The following is a 23,766-nucleotide window of genomic DNA, read 5'->3' as shown; positions in this document are numbered from 1 at the left end:
ACACCAAGGGTATGAATCTCTGAAAAATTATTACATCAAAACCTTGCACTGAAAAAAAGAAATTAAATATCCTAAATGTGTAGTTAAAGTAAGTAGGAGCTGTGATTAGCCATCAGTATCTTACCTGCAGCAGAGCACAGAAAATTAGGGAAAGGTTCTGAAGGAAAGGTGTTTTAACTCGGGCTCAAGCTTTTTCAGATGTGGATTTCTGGCATCTTTAAAAACTCTAGTTAGAAAATGAATCATTGTTTATCATGCAGACCCTGTTTCATATATTTTTACACCCATGTTACCTCTACAGACTGGTAGTTTCACAGAAGCTTCCAAGTTAAGTATAATAAGGAAAGGATTATAAAAATACATAAAAGATTGTACTCTTAAAACACTAATGTTGGTGTGTTACTGTTGTGAGTTACTGTTTACTGGTTATGCTTAAAAATGGTTCACATATATTTTAATTAGTAACATAGTGTAAAGGGAATAAGGCTTCAGTTTAAACACTTTTCTAATCCTAATTAAGCTGTGTTTTTGCATCAACATATTATATACCATGTTATGCATTATTGTACCATCACATGTAAGTTTGATGTGTTTGTATAAGTCTTCTGTCTCCCTTTGATTAATGCTGTGAATATTGGGGCCATCCAACGAGCGCTCCACCTCATTAGGAGAACTTTATGGGTGAAGCAAACACAGTTGTACAAAAGGAGGAAAAAGTTGAAAATTAAGGAAAAAAAAGGAAAAAATAAAGAGATACAAATTAATAAACAATATAAATAATTTATTTAAGAAAAGGAAAAATTCACACAGAAAATAAAGGTAGGTATTTCAAAATGAATCCAACATGTAAGAACAATAGAAAGCAATGACTTGCTTTAAAACAGAATTTATGATAAAAACCTGATATGAGGAGTTTATTTAAGGAGTCCTATAGCATCTGAGAGTTAACAAAGATCCGATAATGGCCAAGCTGAATGAAGAAGGTTCTAATACTACAGAAAGGTTTGGTTTTAGTTCCTATTTCTGCTCATGGAGTTACGGCTGGTCTGATTCAGAAACACCATGAGCAGCAAAGTGGCTGCAGAAAACTGAAGACTTCAAAGCTAAGTGCTTTGACCTTTACAGCTCATTAACATTTACTGGCTTATTTTGTGAGGGATGCACAAGAAAAGAAAAGCAAAACTCTAATCCAAAGATTAGATAATTATGTTTATATATAAGAAGAAAGAAACAGTGAAACTCATTTTTAGGTCAGAAAGTATAAGAGGCTTTTGTTCTGTTTTGTTTTCTGTTTTTCATTTATTCAAACTGTCTCTTAGTTCTTTGACTCCTTACAGAAATCAGCTGTGTTCAAGTTTTAGCCAAGCTAAAAAACAACTTGGTATCCTCAGATCTTAATTTATTTTTATATATCAGCCCTGAATTTATAAAGAACTTCAACACATGATGGTGGATTAAAATTCATCCTATTAAAATGAGAGAAAATATATTAGGCAAAAACCTTAAAAGAAGAACTGCAGGAATTGAGGTCATTCTCTCTCTTTCTGTGTGTGTATGCAGGTGATTGATGTTGAGTTGACTATGCAGCAGACCAATGTAGTTCAGCATATTTACTAACCATTTTTTCCCCGTCTAGCAGCCTATTGAGGAAATGATCACACTTCACTCATTCAGCAACAACATCTCCTAATGGTGAATGTCTATTTGCATCTCCTGGATCAGCTCTAGTTCTGCATGTGACCGTTTGTTTTATGTTTAAAGAGCTTAAAATGTTTCAGATGGAACTTTCATAGTTACACAAATTGTCTCCTATTCAACCAACACAATATTTTAGCCTTAGTTTTCCTTTTGGCTCTTCTCCAACCTTCCTAACATGAATCTAAGGATGCAGACTCATCTGGAATAATTTCTGCTCTGTACCTGATATGATTGTGAGAGTCTCCCTGTAAATGTGTTCATGCAGCGGAGCTTAAATATGCTCATTCAGTCAGCTGTGAGATCGCTGAAACCAGACAATGGGTGATTTAAAAATATTTAATCATGGCTCGTTTGATGTGACTGGTGCATGAAGTCATTCTATTCAATTCAATTCAGTTTTATTTATATAGCGCCAATTCACAACACATGTCGTCTCAAGGCTCTTCATAAAGTCAGGTTCATACATTCCAATTAATCGTAACCATTGAACAGTTCAGTCAGATTCAGTTATTTATTCAAATTGGATAAAAAGTTTTTCTATCTAAGGAAACCCAGCATATTGCATCCAGTCAGTAACTTGCAGCATTCACTCCTCCTGGATGAGCATGTAGAGACAGTGGACAGTCACTGGTGTTGACTTTGCAGCAATCCCTCATACTGAGCATGCATGTAGCGACAGTGGAGAGGAAAAACTCCCTTTTAACAGGAAGAAACCTCCAGCAGAACCAGAACCAGGCTCAGTGTGAGCGGCCATCTGCCACGACTGACTGGGGGTTTGAGAGAACAGAGCAGAGACACAAAGAGAACAAAGAAGCACTGATCCAGGAGTACTTTCTATGGGAAGGAAAAGTAAATGTTAATGGATGTAGCTCCTTTAGTCGCTTCATCTAGAAAGAAAGAACAGATAAACCCTGAGCCAGTTTTCAAGGTTAGAGTCTGAAAGAGAGAACATAGAGTTAGTTACAGTAGAAGCTCAGTCAGTAGCCATGTCTAGGAGAGAGAAAGGGTTAAACACTGAAAGACAGGGCCATGTGGATCATCTGTAGAAGGTGAGCATTAAGTTGTTGCCAGCAGAAGCTCGGACGATTCCCCTCTCCAGAAAGGTGTCACAGGTAGATACAGAGTCAGGCCAGGTGTAGCTTCTAGGAAGAGAAACGAGTGAGAACATAAAGTTAACAGCTGAAATAACAGCAAATAATAAAATACACATATAGCTGATAATCTGGGCTAAATATGAATTATCACCTAACTAATTACAGTCACGCATCATTGCAACAGCAACGAAGAGATCAGATGGAGGTACCGCATTCAGACCTGCTTTCTGGCCTTTGTGGTCTGCTGTATATGAGGTTTGATGGACATCTCTCCTCTGGCTGTAATTTAGGTGTCTTTTTCTTTGGGACTGATGTTAAAGTTCTCTGTTATCAGCAAGTCGGTGAAATCCAAACTCTCGGTTTCAGATTGGGTCTCCATCTTAGCCCCCAGATGGCTCCATGGAGGACTAAGATTTGCTTTTGTTGGTCCTTCTGAATATGTGCAGTGGTAATTATCTGTGGGTTGTGGTAGTGTTGTGTCATTCCCACAGAATCCATATTTATCATTACCTTCTGCAGTTTTGATTCCAGTGAGGTAATCTTCTGTGGCAATATTTCTAATATTTTAGAACAACTATTCTATTCTGGAAATGTACTCTATTGTGACTGATCAGAGAAACAAACTTTGTTTAAGTGGATTTCTCTTGTAGGACAGCCGCCTCTTATTTGTGGCTTGCTCCCAAATTTAAATAAAAAAACGTCTGCAGCCTCTTATTCATCATTTCAGCTGTTTATGATAATTACCATGTGTCAGAGTTAATGCAGTAGTGATTTACTGGATCAAAGGCTGAGTAATATATCAATCCTGTTAAAAATGCAGTAAATTCACTTTTTATGGATTGCTTTTCAAAATGTACTACAAGTTTGCAGCACTTAAACACCGCATGCATCCACAAATGAATTCCTCTGAGATTTCAGAGGGATTAGCATAACACGTAAACACATCCATCAGTCTTATTAAGAGGACTCAAGTGGCCTGAAAGGGCCACAAACCTTGATAGACAAACATTACATGTTTGTTTTAGTTTTAGAGATTTACATGAAAGCTGGAAAAGTTATGAAAATCTGAAAGACATTATTCACCTAAAATAACTGTAGACACATATTGCAACATTTCTTTCTTGAGGTCTAACAAAAGTAGCAACGCAGATCAGAAGCTGGCAGTTTTATGCTATTCAGTGGGAATAAAAACCTGAACTTTAAAAATGTAGTTATAGGCAGGAAACTGTAATTAGCATAAAATGTGTTCGTTAATGAAGCAGTAATGTTTGAAAATAGGACTGAATGGGATTCTGCAGAGTACTGGCCTGGAGTGGGGGAGAAACACTTGATTTATGAACACTTAACTTGAATTTAATAATTACACAGATAACCAGAATATAGGAATCAAAGGCTTTGATTAAAGCAACATTAAACGAGGGTCTGTACAACGTTCTCTAATTAAATTCTGACACTCAAAAATAATCCCGGACATTTATGCATAAATGCTTCTCTCCAGTCCTAAATCTGTCTGGATGACTGACAACTGGACCATTCTGGGTCGGCTCGACATCTGAGATTTACACCGGATAATCTGGGGTCTCTCGAAGATATCTCTATCCAGGAACTCACCTGCTTTGTTGGCAAAAACCTTTTGTTTTTACAGGACATCAGACCATGCCAGTTAAAACATTATTATTCAATCATCCAAGTTCTGCTTGCAGTTGACTCTGACCACTGGTTGATGGAACATCAAGGTTTTAGTCTTCCAAAGGCATCCAGCATTATCTGAAGTGGGGTACCAATAAGGCCAAATATGGCTGTAAACTTTGAGCTGAATGTTTTTAAGTGATGAAGAATATGGCAGAACTTTCAGGTCCTCATTGATAAAAAAAATCCCCTTATTTCCAGCCACTGATGACTTTCACCTGAGCAAGCTCCATCATTTCTGTTTGCTTTACACTGAGTAAGAGGTGGACACCCAGCATTTCACAGTCCTCACAGCTGACATCTGCAGCGCACCGAGCAAGATTAACGCACACAAAGACCAGCATCTCTGAACGTGTGCTCAAGATGTGTTTCAGGAAGCTTATTGAAGTCTTCATTGATAATTTCTGCTTTCTTCCTGCCCAAAATAACTATTCCCATGTGCTACAAAACCAGCTCAGTGATCCGTATGCCTAAACACATCAAAGCATTATGACTGCATAATCTCAACACGTTGCACTTGTCCCTATCACGTTGGGCTTCCTTAGTTTCTAGTGCAGCTCAAGCCTTTTACAAACAGAAACACACAAGAAAGCAGTGCAGCAGCTACAGCTCAGCATCCATCATATCCTTCCCTTCCACGTAAAACTCAGTACGCCTGGTAGTTGTACCACGCTGTGCAACCATATGCTTCCCTTTCCTCTCTACCATCTGTACAGCAAAATCAACAACCATCTCCAAGAGTATCAACATCCCACAGGGTTGTGTACTGAGCCCCTTTTATTCACGCTTCAGTGCATGCCTACTCTCAGTTTAAACATCATTAACAAGGTTTTATATGTCATGTCAGTTACATCAGTAAATACAATGACATGAGGGAGAAGTATTAGTCAGAAATATCCATAAGAATAAGAACAAGTTAGAGATAAGGGAATTACTTCATATAACATCAGAAGATATAGTTTTTTTTGCTATTTAAAATGTTTTGAAATAAACAGGAATTTTAAAAAACATATAACGATGGTACTATAGCTTCTGATCCATACTCCAATCTAAAAGGTGATGGTAATGCACATGTATAATTCTTCCGAAGCTTGTTTGTTCACTATAGCCTCTGAACTACAGAAGAGTCAGTTTATGTCCCTGATCAGCCACAAAGCTGCTTATCATTCAGCTGTTTGAGGCTGAAGGAGGAAGCGTCTGATTACTCAAGTGTTTACCAGTCAAACTTCATTCCTGAAGCATCCAATGTATCCAGACACATATCCATATTAATTACCACTTCATCAAAATATGCTTTCTGATCAGCAGTACTGTGAGCGGTGCTGAGCACACATTCCTGCCAACGACTCTGCATCAGTAAACAGCCAGTAGGGTGCAGAGTCAGAATATTTTACTATCCAAATGCCTTGAGCAAAGCATGAACACATAATGGAGGTCATGTGACCTCATTACACAACCAGACGTTTACGTGTCGCCCCTAAACGCACACTTAGAGAGTCCCTCAGCGTCCAGCCTGATCGCCAAGGCTTGCAGTGCAGCGTTGAAACGCTGAAACGGGAGAGATTTCAGGTCAGGCTGGACACACACGATGAACAAAGAAGGTTTATGCAACATTAAATGGCACAAACACAAAGATAATGTTATGCTCACAACATACAAAAAATGCAGCTTTGAAGTTTTAATAAAAAACATGTTTTAGTTAACTTATTAATTTTCTTGTGTGAGTAATTTGGATCTAATCAGCATTAGTTTGCTACAGGAGCTCTCAGGAGAGGCATAAACTTTAATTTAAAAAACAGAATCTCTTTAAATAATTTCTCGAATTAAAAAACAAACAGAATACATTTTCTGTCATACTGAAACTGAACTATAAATTCTGCATTTTAGTATTTCACCAGAAGGTGTTATTTATCTGTGACATAACTGAGTAAAGCAAAATGTGTGCATCAATGCAGAACAATTACAGAAGTACAATGTGCTGAATGTTTCTTCAGAAATGCACTTTCTTTTCCACGGTACAAACATAATTTATATAAAATATGCAAGATTCGGTTTGCACATGAATGAAATTATGCTCTCTGAAGGATTTTCCACCATTTTCTGTCTGGACAACTTGCTGACATCCTGCACCTTGATGGTTAAGCAGAAGCCAGCATGCCAAAGGGATCTTTCAAATACTTGCACATCTTCATCAAAGTTATTGATTTTTTTGCAGACATTAATGTAGAAAAATAAAAGCAAATGAAAAGAAAAGATGTTCTTGAATGCATCTACATTATCAGTTGCCATTTAGCGTGGAAACCATCGGGTATCTGAATAATTCAGGCCGCTCACTGATGCACGGCTGCATGTTCAGTATTTCTGTTCTGCAGGGTGGAAGGGCTGTGTTTGTGTGGCTGTTTATGCTCAATACGGCCTGTGCCAATTGCTAGCACAGAAAATAATAAAGTAGTTGGGGTCAGTGTGTGTGTGTGTGTGCATCCTCCATCAGTTTCCTGTCATTAGCAATGATGCTAATTGCTAACATCAGTGCTAATGGAGTGACTCTTTCTCTGTGTGTGTGTGTACACTGTTGAGTGTGTATATTTGTGTAACTGTGAATACGTGTAGTGCTGATATCAGTCACTGTCCTGCCATCAGGACTGGTGCTAATGACCAGCCGAAGGAGTGATGGAGCGCTCTCTCAGGACTGTTCAACATCCTCAGGCTTCAGTACGGCTAACACACACAAAACTCATGTGGGCATCGATGTGAGGATTAATGAAGGAAGCTGGGGAGTTAGTCAAACTGTGTGTGTCCGTAAAAGACTGGCACAGTTAAGTAGTTACCTGGTGAATTCTGGGAAAAGAAATAAAGACATAGGGGATCTGTTGTCAAAACAACAAATTATTCCTGCAAATATTTCAACAAAAGCAAAGTATAGTTTGTGTATTTTCAGAAGAAGAACATTATTTGATTATTTAGACCTATTTTCTTATATGCCTCTGTAGTATCTTTATTTAACAGATTCTTCAGTTTCTTCCCCCAGGCTGTTTCTCTGATGAACACTTGACAGTCAGAGCTCCAGAAAGACACCATACATATTCGACTGATCTCACATTATATTCTATTGTAAAGTCAATTGTGTATATACAGTATGTACATTTAAAAACATATTTTCTATTTCCATTATTTTATATCTTAAAAATCTAATAAAAACATCTTCACTGAGAGCGAAGTGTACCGGAGTCAAATTCCTTGTTTGTCTGTAGAAACCTGGCAATAAAGCTAATTCTGATTCGGCTCGGATCAGATTTGGATTACGATTCTGAGATAGTTACAGTTAAACATTAAGGTTTGTGAGATAAAACACATTTATCCTCAGTTTCTTCTTCTCTTCCACAGTGATCCGTTAATTCAGCTTTAGATGTCAGATTGCAGAGAGAAAGGGGGGTCATCAGGTTAAACATCAGTTTCATGTTTTCCACGGTTACAATGACTTCATGCACCAGTCACATCAAACGAGCCATGATTAAATATTTTTAAATCACCCATTGTCTGGTTTCAGCGATCTCACAGCTGACTGAATGAGCATATTTAAGCTCCGCTGCATGAACACATTTACAGGGAGACTCTCACAATCATATCAGGTACAGAGCAGAAATTATTCCAGATGAGTCTGCATCCTTAGATTCATGTTAGGAAGGTTGGAGAAGAGCCAAAAGGAAAACTAAGGCTAAAATATTGTGTTGGTTGAATAGGAGACAATTTGTGTAACTGTGAAAGCTCCATCTGAAACATTTTAAGCTCTTTAAACATAAATCAAACGGTCACATGCAGAACTAGAGCTGATCCAGGAGATGCAAATAGACATTCACCATTAGAAGATGTTGTTGCTGAATGAGTGAAGTGTGATCATTTCCTCAATAGGCTGCTAGACGGGGAAAAAATGGTTGGCAGAATGTATGTACCTGACTTTGGCTCAGTAGGAAGAGTAGATGTCTTGCAATCAGAAGATTGTGGGTTCGATTCCAGCTTCCTCCTGCCATATGTCGATGTGCCCCTGGGCAAGACACTTAACCTCAAGTTGCCTACTGAGCTGTGTATGAATGTGTGAGCGTTAGTGAGTGCGATTGGGTGAATGTGGTTCTAGTGTAAAGTGCTTTGAGTGGTCTGTATGACTGGAAAAGCGCTATATAAGTTCATTTACTTTTGTGAAGTGCCTTGAGACGACACGTGTTGTGAACTGGTGCTACATAAATAAACTGAATTATTTTCACAGATAAATTACAGCAAAAGTTTCAAATACAGCTGTTGAAAAGACTTGAAATGCTACAACAATAAATCACATTTTCATTCAGAAAGATTCAAATTTTGTTCTAAGCACACAAAAAAAAACAACATTTTGAATTTGAAATTAATCAAATACATTATATATGTACTTTTAATAAGTATTTCACAATATGTGAACATTTAATAGGTGCTATGCCCCCATGCATTGAGCAAGGTGCAGATGCCGTTTTGTCTACCATCTTTATTGAATGTTGTAAAACAAAGACATAACAAGCTGAACATCTAACTTAATGAATGCATTCAATAATAATTTAGCAATTACATCTTCTAGACATTTTAAAGATCACAAAAATAATTCAGATATTTTACTTTAGTGTTGAGAAATCAACTTCAGTGAAAAGAGGGAGATGTGCATCCAGGAAAGTTTGCAAGTTGGATGACTTCATGGCCTGATGGCTACATTATTTACACATTTACCATCCAATGTCATTGCAAGGCTTAACAATAAGACCTAATGACTATCTAAATGTCTTACAAGAAAAAAATCATTTGCAGGTTAGTTTTGGTATACAGCTGTTATGTTATGTGGGCCTTACAGGGTTAAAAAGAAAACGGTAAATGGGAAAGAACTGTTAGACAGCTAAAAAAGTTACTGTGGTTTTACCCGTACTCGTCGTCTTCCGCTTATCTGGGAGCGGGTCGCGGGGGCAGCACCCCCGACAGAGACACCAAGAAGACCGGGTACTCTGCACTACCACTCGGCCCGTACGCCGAAGCAACAGTCAGAAACCTATCCCCAACCTGAAGGCGCAGGGATGCGACACTGTCATCCACTAGGGTAAAGCCCACCGCGAGACGGCTGAGCTGGAGGGCAAACCCACCCCAGCCCGCCGCCTCTCTCCGTGGGCCACTCCAGAGTAGAAGAGAGTCCAACCCCTCTCTAGGAGATGGGTTCCAGAGCCCACGCTGTGCGTGGAGGTGAGTCCGACTATTTCTAGTCGATATCTCTCAACCTCCCGCAGAAGCTCAGGCTCCTTCCCCCCCAGCGAGGTGACATTCCACGTCCCTAGAGCCAGCCTAAGCATCCGGGGATCGGGCCGCTGAGGTCTCCACCTTCGTCCGCCACTCAATTCTCTTTGCACCGGTCCCTCACGGTTCCCCTGCAGGTGGCCATCCCACTGGGGGATGGCCTCGCGTCTCTCGTTCTAGCCTGGCCCGGCCGGGTCCCGCGAGGAGCAACCCAGCCACCAGGCGCTCTCCGGCGAGTCCCGACCCCAGGCCTGGCTCCAGGGTGGGACCCCGGCTCTGCTGTACCGGGCGAGGTCACGTGCCTCGATATATTAGTCCTCATGAAGGATTCTTGAACAAAAATAAAAATGAAACATATCTAGAGTTTAGTTATATGCAGGTCGTTCTCATTTAGATGCATGAGGTTAAAGTCTCGAACTATCTGATCAAAGTTCAGATCTTTTCAGTTTGGTCATGCGCATTTAGTTTAGCAGAACGGTAGCTGTTACTAACTCAAACACAGCCACGCATGGTATTCCAGTGTCGCTGCAGAGGGAATATGTCACTTTCTCCACTTTTTTAGCTGTCAAATTAGCAGAGCAGCACGGGTGGCAGAGGGAATCCACCAGGAGAGAGAGGAGCAGGGAGGCAACAGGATGTCAAGTTCTGCACAAATCGCCATGTCATGTGTGTAATTTCATCTTTTAGCAAATTACCTGAGGTGGAAATGTGCTGATAAGCACAGAGAGAGAGCCTTGCGGTGTCACAGAAGATAAATGGAAGAATTTGAAACAGTTTAAAGGTGTGGTGCAGATAATTTCTGATCACAAGGATGTAATTTTCCAATTTGTGCTTCGTAGTCAGAGTAAAAAACTTCAGCGTAAGAGAGCAAGGCAGAGAAGACTAACCAAGGTCCATGACTTTCAGTTTTACAGAAATTCTTTGGAGGAGAAGCATCATCTGTGCATTTAGCTGATAACGAAGGTGTTTTTAGTGTTGGTTCTCTGTTGATAAAGAAACTTGCAGAGATTCCATCAAACTCATTTAGCTTGTTTTGCGACTCTTTTGGCAAATGATACCACAGATAACTGACAAAACAGTTTAGCATTCTGAACTGTGGTACAGTGCAAACATACAAAGAACAGTGAAAACTCACAATTTCTACTCAAAGCTGCAAAGAGGTGAAATCAAATGATGTACTTTTAAAGCTAAAATGAATCATACCCCTGGCAGATTAAGTTTTAAAGTTCATTTTGAGGGTAACATTAACGTTTTGCAGTGGTCCATTCAAAGTCCCGACCAGAAACTTTTTCATTTATTGGCTTTTAATGACAGAGTTAAAACCAGACAGATACGTTTTTTTTCTTCCTTTCTTTTCATTTTACTCATGTTGCAACACCATGATTGTGTGTCTGCCCCTTTAAGGCCTTTTGAAACTAGATTCATTCCACCTGAGATGCAGTTTTATACCAGGATTACGCTGGAAAATCTTACAGATGTAGAAAATGTTTAGTGCTCTGCAATATATTTGAACATTTACATCCCCCTTGCTACAGACTCCAGGGATGAAGCTCAGCACAAGCATATCATTATGTACAGCACTGACTGAGTTATTTCTTGAAGATTATCATAAAAATGTATGAAATCAAAGCTTTCTGAGCTGCAAGGCTCTATCTCACAGAAAGCACCAACTGACAAGGCGAACTTACAAGATAGCCAATTCTTTCTTTATGAATCTCTGCTTTTTATTAGTTAGAGGATCAGAAACAGTTTAGATTAAAACTTCCTACTTGAAATGCCATTTCCCAGCTAAATTACAGAAATGAAAAAGAAATCGGAATAAAATATACGACGTAGTTACAATCATGAAACTGACTGAAATTCAACGTTTTCCTGTTGAAGAACCTGACTCGAGTTTGAGACTGGGACTCGAGTTTGAGACTCCAACTCGAGTTTGAGACTGGGACTCGAGTTTGAGACTGGGACTCGAGTTTGAGACTCCAACTCGAGTTTGAGACTGGGACTCGAGTTTGAGGCTCTGACTTGAGTTTGAGGCTCTTACTCGAGTTTGAGACTCGGACTCGAGTTTGAGGCTCTGACTTGAGTTTCAGGCTCTGACTCGAGTTTGAGGCTCCGACTTGACTTTGAGACTGGGACTCAAGTTTGAGGCTCTGACTTGAGTTTGAGGCTCTGACTCGAGTTTGAGACTCGGACTCGAATTTGAGGCTCTGACTTGAGTTTCAGGCTCTGACTCGAGTTTGAGGCTCCGACTTGACTTTGAGACTCGGACTCGTGTTTGAGACTCGGACTCGAGTTTAAGACTCTGAGGCTCTGACTTAAGTCGCACTTAAGTCACAAAATAATATAAAATCAAACACTTGACTTGGCTTCATTAAATTACATGTTGCTGTCTAGGTAGAGTCCAGTGATCCCCTTGTGGTCCACACAGACTATAATCCCATCACGTTTGAACTCGTTGCGTTAAATCTGCAGATTGATGCAATGATTTTGTTTTTACAGTCATTTTGTTTGATATTCAACACATAAAAGCAACCATGCAGCAGATGCTTTGTCAAGAGCATCTTGCTCTTAGGGTGCATCTCATCACTTTGTGCCCTTTAACCGAAGCTCTCCTTCCTCACTTGTATCCCTAAAGTCCCTTTCTCTAGGCACCAGGGACTGCAGGTTAGGGATGAAGGGTTGGTTGAGGGTATCTATGTTGGTGGGTATGGCAATGTCAGATATTCACTGTAAATATTTACAACTTGAAATGTTGCAAGGATTAATTTGGGTGTTATTTGGATTCCTATTGGAATCCAATTTCTTAAAGAGGGTGTGTGACGGCGTCACCTCCAGGGGCTCTCTTTTGTTTTCTTTTTTAGGTTGGAACCTGCCATTAGTTGCCTGAGATGCACCTGGGCCCGGTGTTCTCCTGCTGCTCCTGCCTGATCTTTAGTGTGGCTCCTCTGCAAAACTCAATGAACTGAAACAACTTTGGAAAGAAAAGTTCCTCTACGACGATGTGGGAGATGGTAAGGCTAATACCTACAGATACTACTGCCTGAGGTGATTCTACAAGCTTTTTCCATGCTACTATTGGCAGTCATGGAAACTTTCTTTAAACACAAGTGTTTGTATGCTTGGTTGTCTGTTAAGTCATGAGGACAAAACTATTGGAACAAAATGTGGTCTAATTAAAGCCTGAACAGAATACAAACTATGGATGAACAAAACATTTAAAATGTGTCCATTTCTCCTCAATAGGATGACTGCAAAAAATCTAGTTTTATATTAATGGGAAAAGCCTGAAGGCAAACCGAGGAAACACATTGGTGAAAGTTTTGGGCTTTTGTTTCTTTTACCTGTTATCACCCAGAGACCAGAAAAAGAAGACAATCCTTTTATTCTTGAGATGATCGCATAGATTTATTCTAGCCATTGTTGCTACATCGGTCACATCTTAATCTGGTCTTCATCATCTACAACATGTTCAGAGCAAAATTAGGTCAGTTTTAGCCTGTTTTATTTCCTCTGCTGTCCAAAAATCTGAACATGTCTGCATTTGACAACTGGCAGAGAAGAAAACTTTCTCTCCATCTCATGGGCAAAATAATAAATAAGAAAAAACTTCCATGGTTGTATAAATCAGAAAAACAAAACATTATTTCCTAGTTTAGAGACAACCCTGTCCAATAAGATTCAAAGGACAAAACAGAAAACACAAGCACATCACTGTTCATATCAGTATTTAAACTCCAAATGAAATGTCTGGAAATACAAGATGGAGACATAACTCTGCAGATGGTTTAAAGTCAAGAGATTTCTGCTCAGGAACAAATATTTCATCAAAGAACATGAACATCCCAGGAGGGCAGCATAACCACCAGATTTGGCATGAAGTCACACCTCAGGAAAGAAAACCTTTTTCTTTCTGTCTGACTTTCAAGCCGATATATTTTCAACACACACAGACCAAATCCTCTCCCTAATCCGTCCTGCTGCTTTCCTCCTTGTCCTTCTCCAGCAGAACATCCTCTGCTCTTCATTCCTAACCCCAGCTTCTCAGCTCCTTCTCTGCTTCCTGTCTTTAATGCTTGTTTTCACCCAAGTGGACATCTCAGTCTGGGGATTAAATCCTCACGTTCTCCTTAAATCCACACGGAGGGAAACTAAAAGAAATCTGACAGGCGAGATTAACCTGTAAATCCAACATCTTCACCGGTGGTATTTTTTGTACCTCAACAGACCTTTAGTTAAAGAGAGACTTCTGGTTTAAAATCTACATGAGTCCAAAAACCAAAGTGTCTTTAGTGCATTGTCCCAAAACACTAATTGGTCTGTTACCTTAGAGTAAGCTAGTCAGATGTACACCATGTGTTTTCACTGAATTTAGCAGCTTAAAACAACTTAATCTAAAAGTTTTTTTTAATGTTTGTAACACGAAAATTGTTTCAGATCATCCAATAAATATGAGACGAAGATAACACAAGTGAACAGAAACGCAGCATTAAATGAAGGTATACAAAAATCCTAACCTACGATGTGAAAAAGCTGGTTTTTAGCTCTTGGCTGTTTCATAAAAAATGATTTCCTGTTTGATGTCCAAACCTTGAAGAATCATCTTGCTGCAGTTTGAAAGCTTGGCTCAGATAATTGTGAGGAATAAGCTTGGAGACATCTAAAAAAGTGCCATACCAAACTGTCTGCTGTTGTAGATATTCACCTCACACGTTGGTACTTTAAAAGCAGTACGCTGCTCGCTCCCTGTCAACGAGTAAAGGAAAATACTGCTTTAAACACAAAAACTTTCCTTATTAAGAGTGAGATGTATGTGGCCAGAGTGAGAAACAGAAGCACGGTTTAGGTGTTTGAAATGCTTTTATTAAAGAAGCCAATTGGTGCAAACACCTCATCTGTAGAGCTGCTTTGTAGAACCTTAACAATGTAAAAGTGTTCTGTTAAAAATGTCCAATGTTGTTCTGTGTATTGGTGAGTCAGCCTAGTTGGGCCGAACTCAATCAGCTCTTTCAGAGGATGTGAAAGAGATCAAGAAGAAGCAGTTAAAATCACTGAAAGTTTTACATTCATTTTTGTTTTCTAAACAACTGCACCTACCAGATATTAAGAAATAAAGAGCACACATTTATATTTGTCTCTTCCCATGCGGGAACTAAATCAGATGCTTCTGGATCTGCTGATCCTGGTTTTTCTCTCTCAGTTATGAGCATGGATCCATTGTGCCAAACTAAGTTAAGGCTCATTTAAAGTTAAACTCAGCAGGTGGTTGAATCCTCCATGCTCTCCGTTTTAGTAAAGCTACCGAGATGCTCTTCTGTTTGGTAAAAGTGGTTCTTATCAGCTGCAGATCGGCTCCCAGGCAGGCAGGAGTGAAGCCAACAAATCCTGCTGCCACCTTCCTCCTTCCTCAGCAGTGATATCTCCAGGAGGAAATAGTTTCTTCCTTATCAAAGTCAAACCCTATTTTTCTTTTGTTCTCATCTCATATGTCCTCATCTCTCACTCTGCAGTCCATCTACTCATTCTTACTCCTTCTTTCCTCTTTGAATTTCTCTTACAGTTTTTTCCTTTTGTTTTATCAGTTTATCCTTAACCATTTTACCCTTAATTGCACTCATCGTCACTCCCTTTTCTTTTTTTGCTTCTTGAAATCGCTCCACATTTTTGTGGATCTTCTCCTTTAAATGTCCTTCATCTGTCTTCTCCTTCTCCACCACCTTTTTTCCTATTATCTTATGTGGAAAACATATGTGCCCTCTGCTGCCATCCTTCTTCCTTTATCGTTTTTTCATTCAATTTTAATGTTTCATTTCTTTCGACTTTGCTTCCACTTCATTGCAAAAGGATCATTCCTGACCCATTCGTCTTACTTTTCATTCAGACTTAAGAAAGTATTTTTTCTGGCAGTAAATGGGAGAAAAACAAAAATGAAGAACAATATGGAGAAAACTTTGAAGAGAAAAAGAAAAACTAAAAGCAGCGGAAAACGTTTTCCTGACAAATTCAGAACATGTAACACACACAGACTGTAAAGTACACACACAGTTTAACACTACTTGTATAATCACTGCACACAGCAGCTTGGAAAGCCTCTGGGTGCAGAGGCAACCTTCCAGTGAGTAGATTATACCAAAACAGACAATATGCCAAGGTTTTAATTAGTGTGTGCTTGTTTCCACTCATTTTTATCACCTCATTTAAACCTCTTCTGCTACAAACGCCAACATCAATAGGATGAGACGTCCTCTTGAGGTCCGAAACACGTTCCTACTGAGGCTAAGCTAAGTTCATGGAGTATGTCAAGGTTAGGGCTAAGTAGCATAATGACATTAGGAGACACTGTTAGGCTGTCCAAAAGAATAAAAGTCAATGCATTATGGTAAAATGATAAACTGCAGCAGATAAACAGACACACCTGTTACCTGTTAGGAGCCAGCTGTACCTTAGAAATGCTTCCAGGATCACTCTCACAGAGACTTTTCAGCTGGATGTGCAGCCAGAAGCCATTAGTCTTTATTTGCACGCAGTGATCAACCTGAACATGTCTGCTTTGTGTTTTTTAATTTCATGTTTTTGTGTTTGGAGAAATTATTCTGGCAGGTAAGGAACAGCAATTAACATCTGCTTCCAACATATTTTCATGTTAGTTGACACAGAACGGAAGTAAATCATCAATTTTGCCTAATTTACGTAAATTAGTAATCTTTAAACAAAATAGACTAACAATGTATATCTATGGTCTGTACCTGCCTATCATGGGGGAGCTGGTGTCGTCACTCGGGGAGGAGGGGTACAACCTGGACAGGCTGTCAGTCCATCACAGCAAAACACAGAGACGACAGCTATAGGTCCAATGGGTATTCTAGTCACCTAGAGAGGCCTGCTTACAGGTGAGATAACGCAGCTGCAGTCAGATTCTGGGGTGACCTGAAGGGGGCATTTGTTTGGAAAACAGTCAGAAGACAGAGGTTGTTCAAAGAAGAGGTCAACAGGCAGATGAATTTTGAGAAGGTGGCCGACTAACCATAAAGAAGAAGTGGACGAGGTGAGTTCCTGTAAGCAACTATTCTTCTTCTGGAGACCATTTATCTTGTGGAGAAAATGGCTTTCCATGGAAGGAAACTAAGAAGGAAACACTCAGAGGAGGCATGACGGAGATCAGGGCTGGTCGATCTGTGGCACTGGGAGGAAGATGGTGAGTATAGGCTTTACACATGAGAAAGTGTGAAGAAAAATGTCTGATATATCACGACTTAAGATGCGACAATCTGGTGAAGCGTCCACAATGAAAATCAGCAGCAGCCAGCATGAACCAGGAAGACGAAGAAGAAAAAAGCTAAGAAAAAATATTTGTCCCAAGTTTTACAGCAAAGCTGTTTGTTTGAAAACTCTTTGCATGAAGAGCACATAACCAGGCCACTCATGAAAATGAAACATGTCTCGATGAGATTTACCTGCATTAGTGAAATAAAAAACAGCTGTGATTCACTGTTTTAACTGGATGGATATGAAATTAAGTATGTGAAGAGGTTCACCCCAAAAAGTGTAGCATAAAGTTAAAAGGTTTAATATTTTTTGTCCCTCATTTCAGAAAGAGAAACTCCTATATTATAGATTCATCACACATAGAGTGAAATATTTCAAGCCTTCATATCTTGTAATTTTAAATCTGGCTTAAAGAAAATGAAAACCTAAAATTCAGTGTCTCAGAAAATCAGAATATTACATCAGATCAATAAAAAGGGAATTTTAAACTGAAATATCAGGCTTCTGATATTTGTTCTTTTTTATTAACTCAGTACCTGGTCTGGGCTCCTTTTGCATGAATTACTGCATCAATGCAGCGTGGCATGGAGGAGATCAGCCTGTGGTTCTGCTGAAGTGTAATCGAGGCCCAGGTAGCAGGCTTCAGGTCATCTTCATTGATGGTTCTGGTGTCTCTCATCTTCCTCTTGACAATGCTCCTCTCTATAAGGGTCTGGTCAGCCCAGTTTGCTGACATATCAAGCACAGTAACACCATGGTTATTGGACCAGCTTCTGATACCTTTGACAGTGTGGGTTGGTACCAAGTCCTGCTGGAAAATGAAATCAGCACCTCCATAATGTTTATCAGCAGAAGGAAGGATGAAGTGCTCTAAAATGTCCTGCTAGATGGCTGCATTGACTGTGGACTTCAGAAAATCCAGTGGACCAGAACCAGCAGATGACATGGCACCCCAAATCATCACTGGCTGTGGAAACTTCACACTGGACTTTAAGCAACTTGGATTCTGAGCCTCTCCTTTCTTTGTCCAGACCCTGGGGCCTTGATTTCCACATTAAATGAAATCTCTGATTTCATCTGAAAAGATGACTTTATACCACTGAACAACAGTCCTGTTCTGTTTCTTCTCAGCCCAGGTCAGATGCTCATAGTCATTGTGCAAATCCGTCTGTGAGTAGCGGTTCTTGATGCGCTAATTCCAGCCTCAGCCTACTCCTTGTAATGCTCTCCCAAATTTCTGAATGTATTTTGCTTGACAATCCTCTCAAGACTGTGGTTATCTCTGTTGCACCTTTTCCTACCACACTTTTTCCTTCCACTCAACTTTCTATGAAAATGCTTGAATACAGCACTCTGTGAACAACCTGCTTCTTTAGCAATGACCTTTTCTGGCTTCTCCACAATTGTCGGCAGTCAACAGTCTTCTCCATAATGGTGCAGACCAGTGGTGGGAAAATGTTTTGACAGAGGAGCTGGGCCAGGAGCGGATGGATGTAGTATCTGTGTGAACTAATACAAATGACATGTAAAAGCCATAACATAAAATAGGTTCTGTCCTTTAATAGTAAAGCATGGATATGCAAGGCGTATTGTCCAAATTATTTTTCAAATGCATTTTTTTCACAAGACAGTAATGGTAAAATGGACTGAACTTATATAGCGCTTTTCCAGTCATACAGACCGCTCAAAGCGCTTTACACTAGCGCCACATTCACCCAATCACACTCACTAACGCTCACACATTCATACACTGATACGCAGATCAGTAGGCAACTTGAGGTTAAGAAGCAGGGGAACAATCGTCTGTATAAGATGGGGAAGATTTGAGGGGGAGGGGGAGAAGATCCCACCAAAAGGACATGCGTTCTAAAGCACCTTTTTTTTTTTTTGTTAACTTTTTTGGCCACAAATAAAGCATAATATGGTTGCTTATTGTGCATTGTAGACCGTTTTAAAGTATTTTCAGCTACAATTTAGTGCTTCATAAGTGCTATCATAGAGCTGTAAACTGCTAAAACAATGTAATCTAAATGTGATTTCTATTTTACACTCAATTAGTTAACCTGGCAGGAGACAGATTGTTCTGTAAATGACATTAACTCTTGCGTGTATATCAAAAAGAGTAACTAAAGCCCACTTGGGCACAATGATCTTGGCTTTATAAAAAATTCTGCACACAGTCGCCTTTCTCAGTAGAGAAACTCATGTTCAGTAGGCCAGATTAAAAACCCAAATGGGCCGTAGATGGCCTGCGGGCCGCAGTTTGCCCATGCCTGGTGTAGACCATAAGATTACATAACATTTATACATTGAAAATCCATATAGAACATTGGTGGTATATTATTATTCACATTTCAGAGACACTGAATTTTGAGTTTTCATTATCTGTTAACCATAATCATTAAAATTACAAGAAGCGAAGCCTTGAAATACTTAATTCTAGGTATAATGAATCTGTGTAATATATGAGATTCTCTTTCAAAAAATGTGTCATATCCAGCCAGTGTGTGTGTTTTGAGTTTGTGTTTTTGTTCATTTCTCCTGGTCTGGTCCTTAGTTTACCCTTAGTTCTCTGTTTTTGACGTATTAATTGGTTTCACTCCTTATGTCTCCCCGCAGTCTGACCAACACCTGTTCCTAATTCCCCTGATTACTCTGTCCCTCTGTTCATTGGTTCTCCCTGTACTCTCTGCCTGTATATAAGTTCTTTAAATGCCTTTGTTCCCTGCTGGTTCATTGTGTGATTTATCTTCCATGTCTGGCTGTCGTGTCTGGTCTAGTGTTCTGGCCAAATAACCCTGCTGTCTGGATCTTGTATGGACAAGAATTAAAGCTCGCCTACCTTCACTCTCCGTGTTTCCTGGAGTACTTGTCTGCACTTTGGTTCTACCACAACTTGCATTATGACAAAATGAGGGACAAAAAACATTGAACTTTGACACAATTATCTAATTTTGTTTTACATGTACATGTAATCTGATGCATTTCCCAGTAGTGGTAACCTGTGAGCTCATCCACAGAGACATTAACAATGAAACCTTTTCAATTCTATTTTAAGCAAATTATCATTTCAGAACAAATACTTAAACGTCAACAATAACTCTTCCTCAGCAGGTCTGTAATCCTCTGAGATTTCTCTCTTCTGAAACAGACGCATGCAAATGGGCCTCATGTACTATATCGGCACCCATGTTTTTTTTTTTATATAAAAGCTCAGGTTAGGCTGGAAGAAATGTTCTGATCTCATAGTAAGTTTCTATTGTTTGACCACATTGTGTTTTTTTGTAGAATGTGAATAAACGTGAATACATGTACTGTTTACAGCAACATCACTGGTCCTGCAGTTCAACAGGTTTCATTTAAAAGGGTGTTAAAGGGAAATTTCCAACCAGGGACACAAACATGGTGTCCTGCATAAAACCACAGCGAGAACCATAAAGCTGTTGAGTTTTAGTGATTAAATTTATATTTGGATCACTGTAGAGCCAGCCATGAAGGAGAGGTCTTTCTGGGAGGTATTAGATAATTCACGGCCAAACATTCAATTCAATTCAATTCAAAGATACTTTATTGATCCCTGAGGGGAAATTAGAATTCCAGTACAACCCATCCAAACATACATCATGACACAAGACAAGGGGGGGACGGGTCACCGAGGCTTTGCTGCCCACTCACAGGCGCTGCCCTTGCTAGATGAGAAAAGAGGCCACATCAGGTAAGTAGAGGGAAAGAATCATATTTCACACTTTATCCTTAGCAGGATACAGTTTGAGATTGCAAAAAACTTCAGCACAAAGAAGCAACAAGTTGACAAAACAACATCATGCCGGGAATGGTGAAGGGGGTGTGAGGGGTACATATGTTTATCTTGAGCAAGTGAGTGAGTGATGGTGTGCAAGTAAGTCCGTGAAGCACTGTCACAGAGACCATTGTCCTTGATGGTTCGTTGGAATGTTCATCAACCGGCCACAAAGTTCTGAGCAGGTCCACAGATGTTCTCAGGGAAGGGAGGGGGCAGAGCGTCATGTTTACATAACTTCCAGGAGAAGTTGAAGATAGCCAGCCATCAAGGCCGTGCAGAGGAGCCAGATTCAGAAAAACTATAATTATTTGGGTCAGGCTGACTCTTAATTTTCTGTCAGCCTTGAGAGTCTCGCTGGTGCTTCTCAAAGGCGAATCCAAACAGCCAAATTCCTGGTCTTTCGCCAGATCCGAGAGAACAACTTTCTCCAAGATTTATCCCATTTCACCCCTGAGTCCAGGAACCGCAACCTGCATGCGATCCTGTGTAAGGATCACATCCAGTCTGCGATTCAGCTCACGTAACATCTCAGTCTGAGTGTTGATCACTCTGAAGATCCCATCATATATGCCAGGCAGCCTTACAATGACCAGAACAGCTGCTGACATTCTCCGAATTTCTCGATATGCCAGGTAACCGTTGACTCCAAAAAGCAGAAATCCTGATATCAAACATCCAATTATATACACATCTTCCACATCCTCGACTGACATTATCGACAGACACACAATCCTCCACTTCTGCCAGGAGTCCATTGTGTATCCAGAGAAAAACGTCCAGTCCGGACAAGTTGGGCTCTCCTTCACCCTGTCTTCTCCTCGAGAAAATTTGATCAATTGCATTGAGAGACCAGCTGACCAAATCCATAACTAAGAATTTGGAAGATATGCAAGAAGAGGCTCCAAAGACAAGACACAGAGCTGAAGCAGGGCAGATATGGGAGGGGGTGGGAGACAGAGAAAAAGCATCCTCCTCCACCGAGAGTAGAAAGAAAGAGGAACATGATGCTGCGGTTAACCAGAAGAACACTAAACATCCATCCATTCATTGTCTGTTATAAGCTTGTCCATGCAGGGTCGCGGGGGGTCTGGTGCCTGATGGGGAACAACCTGGACAGGTCACCAGTCCATCAGAAACACACAGAACAAACAACCATGCACACACACCTCAGGGCAATTTAGCGACCGATTAACCTAACAGTCATGTTTTTGGACTGTGGGGGGATGCCGGAGTACCCGGAGAGAACCCGGGAGAACACTGGGAGAAAATGCAAACCTCATGCAGAAAGACCCCAAGCTGGGAGTCGAACCCAGGACCTTCTTGCTGCAAGGCAACGATGCTACCAGCAAACACTAATCAGTGGCCCTGTCCCAATACTCGCACTTCCACCCTTGTGTCCCTGAATTGCGCGTTCCTGTTGATGGGTTCGAGTGCGTAGTGTGTCCCAATTCTCCAGAGTGGTCCTTAGCCCCGCCCCATTTGTGCCCCACATCCGCCCTTCGGCGAAGTCCGCTTCAAAGCGGACTTCGCCGAAGTATATTACCCACAATTCACTGCTGCAGATGACGTTCTGAGCAAAAACCAATCACAACTGTCAACGTAACCAGCCATCAAATCAGAATAATAAGAACTGCGTAAACTTTATACAGCAAGGTGATAAATATTTTTTTTTACTGGTTTTCCAGGCTCAACATTGTAAGATACCAGTGGGTTCAGAGTGAGTCTGGGCAGTCAGTAGGTCATAACACTGAAGTTACCTTTCAAACAAACACTGGTGTGGCGAGAGTCTGGTGTATAAACCTCCTTCACTTCCTGCACTTTCTTCTCCTCAAAACAATTGCTTGTTGCAGTTTTAAATAGTTTTTTTAGCAGCAAGACTGTGAAAACAGCACTGGTTCCTGCCCTTTTTGATGTTGCAGTTATGGTGCAGAGGTGCAAGTCGATGACGTAAGCTCTATTGTCCCAATTCTCCAATTTTGCAGGTTGTAACCTGCGCACTTCAACCCCTACATGCACTTGTACAAAGTAAACACTTCATAGAGGGGTGTAGGGTGTAGCGTGGGAATTGGGACAGGGCCAGTGTAGGTCATATGTATTATACTATTACAGTATTAACAACACAATAGGACATCATGACTGACTGTTTTCCATGACTCCTGCTCACCTTAAAAGCAGCTTCACATAAATCATGGGTGCCCAAATCAAGTCCTAGAGAGCTACCACCCTAGAAAGCAACCTTTAAATGTACAAATGTTATTAATATTCAGAAGGACATTTGGATATTTCATCCTTATGGAGCTCATTTGAGGTTCTTCATGACTTAAAATTAATTTTAAATCCAGTCTTTTTGTCTCATGTAATCATATCTTTTTAATGGATTTCTCTGTGCTACACAGACCCCAGTGAATGAATGCATGAGACTAACTGCCACTTACAGCTTCATATTTTCAAGCACAGCATATCTCTGTCAGTGTGCAGCCAATATAATCAGCAGCAGCAGCAGCTCGCTCTCCGGCTGTGTCTCAGAGCTAACATTAAAAGCAAAGGGTTTACTCCCTTAATTACTCCCACAAGTGGAGCCCCACCGTGGAGCACAAAGCACAGGGCATAGCTTTGCTGTACTCGTTTCATCTCAGTATCAAAAAGCTGCTCGCTCCTTCGGCTCACTTGACCTCAGCCCTTGAAGTCATACTTTCAGTGAACTCTACGTAGTTTTTGTTTTTTACATCTCAGCATGCACACCTCTGATGAGACTCAGCACTGATTTGTGTCCAAGATTCGTTGCCCAGAGGATCCACTGTCACCAACAGACTCTCTAACAGCTTTGTGGTAGGAGAAATGAAGGCAGCCTCTTCAAAGTCAGGCCTAAGTATCATGTTTACACTGCGTTTCTCTCAAGAGCTTTCCTTTAATGAATAA

General features: G+C 40.3%; 1 protein-coding gene across 1 annotated transcript in view; it reads left to right on the top strand.

Annotated features, from left to right (window-relative positions):
• LOC124856956 (nuclear factor 7, ovary-like) overlaps positions 1 to 23,766 on the top strand; it is a 605,901-nt gene that overhangs the window by 27,881 nt on the left and 554,254 nt on the right. The window lies entirely within an intron of this gene.

This window comes from Girardinichthys multiradiatus, chromosome 20, assembly GCF_021462225.1.
Source record: "Girardinichthys multiradiatus isolate DD_20200921_A chromosome 20, DD_fGirMul_XY1, whole genome shotgun sequence".
Classification (NCBI taxonomy): Eukaryota; Metazoa; Chordata; class Actinopteri; order Cyprinodontiformes; family Goodeidae; genus Girardinichthys; species Girardinichthys multiradiatus.
The sequence above is the reverse complement of the archived record's forward strand: the minus strand, read 5'-3'. Positions and strand labels throughout refer to the sequence as shown.